Source organism: Pecten maximus, unplaced genomic scaffold, assembly GCF_902652985.1.
Source record: "Pecten maximus unplaced genomic scaffold, xPecMax1.1, whole genome shotgun sequence".
Classification (NCBI taxonomy): Eukaryota; Metazoa; Mollusca; class Bivalvia; order Pectinida; family Pectinidae; genus Pecten; species Pecten maximus.
The window spans coordinates 11,724-20,449 of record NW_022982770.1 but is presented as its reverse complement, the minus strand read 5'-3'; the positions used below and the strand labels follow the sequence as shown (position 1 = coordinate 20,449).

The window sequence follows — 8,726 nt, the reverse complement described above, 5'->3', positions numbered from 1 at the left end:
ATCTGACCTAAGAAATGGAGTGGGGGTATTCTCCCTCGACAAACGTTTTGAAATCTTTTGAATGTTAGAGTTATATAGTCGCTCCTAATCTTGACCTTGATCGGTTTCACACGTACAGATACTTTGTAGAAATATTGTGATATAGTAGTGTATAAGTAAAATTAATCAAGATATAAGCTGCCTGACCATTGTGTTTACCTGGCCAACGTGTATTGATTTACTTATGTAATTACCCGTTGACTTACCTATATGTATATACTCAGCTGGCCAGATATTTCCCTATAAGATCATGTAATAGTGTGATGTAATAGAGGTCAATACGTGTCAGCAGAATTGACTTGTTCACATGTATAACAGGTAGGGGAAAGACACACGACTAATGATAAGCTGCCTAGGAAACTAGGACTAAGCTTACACCTGTTTCAAACATTGCCATATAAAAAATTGAATACTTTTTACAGTTTTGTAACATGTTTTACCGTTGCAACGGGAATAGCAACTACACGCCGGATGTTTACAGAGATGGAGAAAAAAATGTAAGAATGTTGATTTTAGTCACAGATCAGTGAATAATTTATGAAAATGTTTTTGAAATAATGTATGCCATTATCGATAATTGACAAGGGTCTTTTGGGATGTAAATTCAGATAAAAAGTAAGTAGAGCAACATTCATTCTAAAATTGGTTGTATTCAACGACCGGAAATTACCGGTCTCATTGGTCATATGAGTTCGATGTTATCAATCGTTTGTCAGATCATGTATCTTAACTCAAAAACAGGTGCAGCTGCTTAAGACCCATCATTTAAAATACATATGAAGCGGCCATATTCCTAAATCAACCTCCATTATGGTTTTAGTAAAATCCTCCGTATTCAAAAATGGAAAGATTATAACAACAAATACAACAATCTGCTGAAGGGTTTATTATGAATAAAAGGATGGACATTTAACGCTGGGTTGGCTACATTTAACGAGTCCTAGTTGTCTGTTTCCATACATTGGCAAACCGTTGACTACAATCCGTGCTGTCGCAATGGTGCTCTTACGAGAATGCACAAACTTCATATGCATATCTACGGTCACTGAAAAACACAAAAAGAAAATACATATAAAAACATGTTCACAAGCATGATCAACGTAGTACAATCTTTCAACGAACCAAGTCTGATACCACAACGTATCATATATATAATATGATGTATATGTCCCCTACCATATCACATCGTCTTATCAAGATAAACTACATGTCTCCTTCCACATCACATTTTCTAGTCAAGAAACAATTCAAGTCCCCTACCACAACACATCATCTAGTCATGATGTATCCCACTTTCCACAAAACATTGTTTAGTCACGATACAATACGTGTCCACTACTACAACACATTATTTGGTAACGATACAATGAATGTCCCTTACCACAACACATTGGCAAGTAACGATATGATACATGTCTCTCTATCACAGCTTATTGTTTCGTCACGATACAATACATGTCCCCTACCACAACACAGTCTAGTCATGATACAGTACATGTCCCTTATCACAACACATTGTTTAGTCATGATACAGTACATGTCCCCTACCACAACACATTGTCTAGTCATGATACAGTACATGTCCCCTACCACAACACATTGTCTAGTCATGATACAGTACATGTCCCCTACCACAACACATTGTCTTATCATGACACAATTTACATCCCCTAACAAAACGAACTGTCTAGTCATAATACAATATAATTTTATTATGTCCCATACACATGACATAATACATGTATGTCTTCAGTCGTCACCTTATTTCCACGACCACAATACACTGTCTACTCACCACACATAACATGTCCTCTACTACAAAATACATGACTTTTTCATGATGCAATACAAACCCTTGACATATTGTCTAACTTGATATGTTCACAACACATACAGTATTACCTCCTCTCTCTGCCTTCTCCAACATACAACAATAACATATGTCAGTACTTTTTTCCAACACACTGCATGTATACCATACATATCCTTGCCAGGAAAATTGTTAAGTCAAAATAGAGATTAACAACGAGTAATTGTTGAATGTGGCATTCTTTTCACTCGAGTAAGTTATTTGTTTAAAGTTACAAGAGACACGGGCTTTAGTGAGTGTCTTTTGTGATTTTTAAAAGACAACACACGAGTGTGAAATAAATTCCATACCCGTCGTGTGAGTCTTGTGACCTGTTTCGTATACAAGTGACGGACGGGATCCGATGATTTTACGTCATTCGATTATTGATGAAGGTTATATTGCACAAGTGGACTAAAACATTTATATCCAACATTAATTATTCCTTATTGGCCCGAGAGTGGAATAACACAGTTGTAATAGAATACTACTGACACCCTTGGTTAGGTAACATTACTTACTTTACCAACTCAGCATAGGTACTGCGGATTCCCCGTACAAATTCACCTTGGGGTACAGTATATTCAAACGAACTGCCATACAGGTTGAGGTACTCGGTGAAATGACACTGTTCACGGCGACGATCTGTTTAATATTGAAAAGAAGAATTTATAAATTTAGACCCTACACTTCGGTGCCCCTCGGGTTGAGCAAGGCAACAAAATACATATAATCAAGTTACTATATCATCTCATGGTCAATTGGTGACATGTGCAAATATGAAATTCAGTTGTTATATGAATTCAAAATATTGAAAAAGCGACGTTAGACCCTTCTGTCTGTGGTCTCTCGTTCTGAAAAAGATGATTATTCACCTTTTATCAATTTTTTCCTTTGTAAAGTTAGAAACAATTGACATGCACATCACAATGCGGTATAAACAGCGATAAGAATATGTCACTTGAGATGTATATGTTATTTTGAAAGGTACTTTGTACTTACTAATCATTGGACAACACTGGACTTCCCAACGTCTGTCTCGATTATAGATATCATAGACACTTCGGAAACCGTTCAGTAATTCATCGTTAGGGCACACGTAGGAAAAAAAATGTCATAACTATCGATGTAACCTGAAATAAGGAATATTGTGAAATACAGGAAATATATTGCAATGCTATATACGTAGAGTGAAAAATGGATATAGTAAATTAAGGTTATCATATTCAGCTCATAGGTCAATGTGTTCCTTTAGAAGGCGGTTGCAGTGTTTGACGAAATTGGAAAAGAAATCCTCGTGACGGTAAATCATCATCAAAGAGTATTTGGTAGGTAAACAAAGAGAGACAACAATTATGTAGATGCGCAGCGCTTATCTTCTTAATCCAAACAAATAACAGGTTACCTGGAGAAGAGAACCCCTCGCCCCTCCCCACAAAAAAGGCTTTACATGAATGAATCACAAGTAATCTATTGATACAATACCCAGAATGATCAAAAGTCTGTATGTCAAAAATGTGACAAACAAAATACAGTAAACAATGCAAACATTCATCGTCTCTTGTCATTAATCAAAATACCTTCCATTTCGAACATTATTCACTGTTGTACACCTTTAATGGAAAGTAATTCCATAACAACATGCGAGCTATTTTGGAATCTCTTCGGTCCAAACTGACTGATATATTATGGTGCCCAGCTGGATGTACATGTATCATTATTATTATTTGGTGGTGATCAATTGAAGAGAGTACGATAAAGGAAATAATGATCTGATTGTCATTATTATTGACATAAATGATTGTTTTTTTGCCATACAAATGCTGTTCCTTTCGATTAATTTCTAAAAATGTGGACATTTGTTTGATAGAGGGCAATTAAAATAGAAGAAATATCTAGTGGTTCAAGAGATAATTCTAGTCTGTTTGAAAACTTTATCCTGCAATTAAGATTGATCTAATTTTTTGTTCATTTCATTTCGATAAAATATAACGGTTTCTGCCAAGATATGGCCGAAAAGGACATCCAATTATGAAATATTTCATAAAGTCACTGGGTGTCTTTCGTAAGACCATTTTCTTTTGTTGCACTACCGGTATATTCTTTCTGTAACACTTGGTGCCAATATGTTTTGTTTTGTTGAACTAATTCTAGGAGCAAGTTCACGAGAATTGGTGGCCAAATTGAAATGGATGAAAGCATACTGCCTGCACGTGATGACAAATTTATTAAAAAAAACAAGCAAAGCATTTGGTCATTTGTTATTTGAAACACACTTTTGATCGGAATTATTGTCATAAAAACGGTCGGTAAAGCAACAAAAACTATTTAGTGATTAACAATCATTGTGTAAGTTGGTTTAGTTAGCGAAATGAAACAACATGACAGCAAACGAGATATACCATAGTATTTTGCGTATTTAAGACATGTAAGGTTTGAAGACAAAGATGATTTTAAATAGAATACACACGTAATGCAACGATGAGATGCTTTCTCTTTGTTCTCAGACAATAACGGCTGAAAATAGACGGACGCGAGCTTTATAGGATACACTGAAAAACCGTAAGCAAATCATGCACACGAGACCATTTTTAGATACAAAAACAATTGCAAGCGATTATTTCCCTTCATACGGATAGGCAATGATACAATTATAAATTATTGAACTATTTGATTTTTTAAGCGGTTTATCCCCAGGCATTAGATAACATTACCGCGGATCTATAGTCTGTATCAGAATGTTGACTACCGAATCTTAATTATTGACATGTATAATACAAACATTCACACGGTTTATGTAATAATTGTTCTTGAAAAATAAAGTTCATCATGTAGACAGTTTGCATCAACATAGCAATACGGGTCTAATATTACAAATAGGAATAAAAAGGACACTAATATAACAAGCATTCTGTGAGTATTGCTAAACCAATACATGTCCCCTACCGGTGCCCCCAAGTTAAAACTTTAGCCAAATTTGAGTAAAAAAGTTTAGCCACAACTGAAACATGATCATTTTATGAAAATAAGTTCATTCCAAACAATGTGTAAATTCAACTCTATTGGGGTGAATAAACAATGTTTCCTGTCCCTAAAAGTATTCAGGTATTCGTTTGGTATGTCTACTGAACAGAGTAAAAGAATCTAAAGTGAATTTAAATTGAAATGTGTAATAACAGCCTTGGATTGAAATATAAACATAATTCTGCATAGCACAGCAAAGTAGTATCAGTGAAGCATTCAATACAGAGAAAACAGTTAAGTTCATATTATGGAAAAACATTCAAAGAATTAAAATAATTTGTTCATTTTCAACTGTACAAAAGTACTGCCATACACCCAAAGAACCTCTATACAAAGAATCAGCATCCTAATACCATTATTAAGTGAATGGTGTGCCACTATAAAACTTTAGCCAAAACTTTAACCTCAATACAGCAATAAAAGTTATAAGTTCATAATATGGCAAAAATAATAAAAAAAATAATTCCTGTTTAACTGTACAAAAGTAATGCCACACACCAAAAGAGCCTCTATGCAAAGAATCAGCATACTTACACTATTATTAAGTGAATGGTGTGCCATTATAAAACTTTAACCAAAACTTTAACCTGAAGAATACAGAGAATAAAGTTAAGTTCATAATATGGCAAAAAATTCAAAAAATGATTTTTTTTTCACTTTTAACCATACAAAAGTAATGCCACATATCCAACAAACCTCTATGCAAAGAATCAGCATCCTAATACCAGTATTAAGTGAATGGTGTGCCATTATAAAACTTTAACCAAAACTAAAGTATTTGAGTCGTTTCTCTAATATATAACTATTCGTTCCAAAATTATATATGGCCTAATGGCCAAGTGAAATCAAATATGTTGACAAGAAAATTTTCACAATATATAGATTTAATAGCATGCTGGTATTGTTAGAGAAAAAAAAATGTTATATTGATATCATTATTTGTTTTTGGGGGTTTTTGTTCTCGGTAACAAAAGATATATATTGAATTCTGTGTAACATCTGGTTACTCACGACACTTTGTAGAACATAATACCAGTCTTTGTTTTGTTAAATGATTAGTCATATTTCATGTTTTGATTTTGCACAGCTTTTCAATTGTTTTCTAGAAATTTAAATTCTTCTGTCTGAAGTCTGACGCAAGCGTGTAGAGAGCTGCATTGTACTCACGTACGCTAACAAATTAAATCTGACAACTTGTTTATATGGTTATATATGAACGTTTGGAATATCCTGGTTAGCTGTTTGGGTGTCATGTGAGCCATATTCTTGTGATCATAATGTGAACAAAATATGTTTATAATTCATTGCATTTGCATATATTTGTTTTTAAATTAAAACAGAAGAAAAACAACATTTCAACAGAAAGCTCAGAGAAATCCAGTTAAAATGTCTACACGGTAGTCTTTACAAATAATTCATTGATGTAAATCTGCTGGTAAATAAATTTTAATGTGAACTTAAATAACTGGATTAAACAACATTTGATTGACAGGTTTTGCTTTAACAAAAAAAAATTAAATAGATAGATAAATGAATGTTTATATGTTACCGCTAAAAATTGGTACCTGTAAAGAACGTTTATATATTTGTTAAACAGATGTATATTCTGCTGCCACCTTCTACCAATGGTTTTTCCAGAAGTTAAAGCTGCTGTGTCTGAGCTTAAATTTGGATTGTAAATGTTATTTTGTTTCTTCCCGCAAAAGTACAAGAAACGCAATTGGTTTCGTGACGGGAAAATAATTGTCTTTTCTCTTCGTTCGACGTGCATCTGGTTTGGGAATGACGTCGATCGTAAGCCTCGAGGTGTCAAAATGAAAATATCAAATTCCCTGATCAATTATATTTCACTAAAAATATTGATGAGGAACTACGAGCCTCCAATGTTTCCTCGGTTGAGCTCGAATGAAGGACCCTGACCAGTATGGCAGAAGCCTTCTAGGGATCTGTCAGGTCCTTGTGCTGCAATACCGGATGTTAACATGTACAACCGGTGCTATTTTGGGAAAATACCTGGTCATTTTGCACCTATGTGAATCCGCCAGTATGTACATCTCAGTACAACAAAATCAGTATATTCTGACACAGTTTGGAATATATCAACATCACACCTAAACATTTCTATCAAAATAACATTTAAATGGGGAACTTTATTTTCTTACCAGACTGCTTTCGCATACAACACTTGCTGAATGGCTGATTTGCATGCGTGAGACCTTAAGACTTTTGTTACTGAAGACTTTACCCAGATCCGTCAAGAACGCGCAACAACTTCACCCGTAGAGTCGGCAATATGAGTTAATACTGAAAAATAGATGGTCGGAACTTTTCTCATCGATTATAACTGGATTCTTCACTGCCCCGAGAGTTGAATTACACGTCAGAACGGTCAATTGGTTTGTAATCAGTTCACTCACTGGTATAAAATGAACCTTGATGTTGTTAAACATGACTTGATTTTGTTCGCTAAATCAGTGTGCTAAAATCTTATCAAAACTAAACCCAGGGAGGGTTAGTTTTTGTAAATGGGTGAGATTTTTCCACGTATGGTTATGTTGCTTATTTTGATTGAATTGATTTCATTATCGCGGGCTCTAGTAAAAGATTAACCATCACGTTATCTAAATATATATTATGTCAATTTGTGAGATGGTCTGAACTAGTTGTACCGTCAAACTGTCGGCGTTATTCTTGATTTTACGACTAGCGGTACTTGTTATACTCCCTAACCTGTCGAACCCGATACTTGGATTGTCAGACATTGTAGAAATACTACTAAAATACCATAACTGCATCAACTAATTTATTTCCATGAGTGTTACGTCAACTCTCACCAAAATCGTTTCCATTTCCTTTCTAATGGTGTATCCTACATGTAATGTATTATTTCGATACTGTAGCTTAACATTTAAGGAATGATTTTTTTTTTCACCTTCACCAGGTCATAACAAGATTGGCTTCTGGATATAGTCCATGACTCGCGTTAGCAAATTATCTGTTAAAGCACACATTTACACAAAAATGCATTTATTCATGTTTTACCTGGAAGTGACAGAGAACAGCCGTTTTATTGGGAAGCGTCAGGCAGTTCTTGGCACATTCTTAGCAACCATCATAACAACAGCAAAAAACAAAATATAGTTCCATCTGCAATATTTATTCTTTAAGATATTTTGAGTGAGTTTGATGTTTTTAACATTTAGGAAACTGTAACAACAATGGATTTATGTACATATTACATGGGTCGTGTGGAAGAACACGTGAAGAAAAAAGTGACAGCTTAATTGCGGAGAGTAATACCGGTCGTAAGGCGGCCCCGATATTCCTAAATAATGTGATGAGGCTAATTCTCTTATAAAAACAATTTCCGCAATGCTTCCATGCATACTGAATGTAAATATTCATACGTGAACATATTGCCATGTGAAATTTATACTTCCATACGTGTATGTGGCTGCATGTATGTTTATGCGTATGTGTATGTTAAAAGGTGTGATAGGTGATGGATATTGGCATTCGGGGCATAGTCTAATAATTACCTTTTGTGACTGTGCGATTGAGTGTGCAGTCTGTGAAGCTTACCAAATTCGAGCGTGGTCAGCTCTTGGATGTGTATCTATTTTGTTAATATTGTTTGGTATAATCAATTTTTAGCATATTATCCAGAAGCGTGATCATTTAATTAATACCAATACTTATTATTTAGCATGACCTATAACAGCTGAATTTCTTACGGAATTCTCTCTCGACCTTTTTGCTTCTTCTGATGTATAAACAGCCTCTATGTCTTTAAGGGCAGGAGAAGGAAGCTCTG

General features: G+C 34.6%; 1 long non-coding RNA gene across 1 annotated transcript; it reads right to left on the bottom strand.

Moving 5' to 3' along the window:
- Window positions 1-906: 906 nt before the first annotated feature.
- Window positions 907-3,005, bottom strand: LOC117320919. Its single transcript, XR_004531181.1, has 3 exons — window positions 2,891-3,005; window positions 2,410-2,533; window positions 907-1,084 (listed from the first exon to the last, which is right to left on the bottom strand). It is a non-coding gene; the product is annotated as an uncharacterized LOC117320919 (long non-coding RNA).
- Between the last annotated feature and the right edge of the window lie 5,721 nt (window positions 3,006-8,726).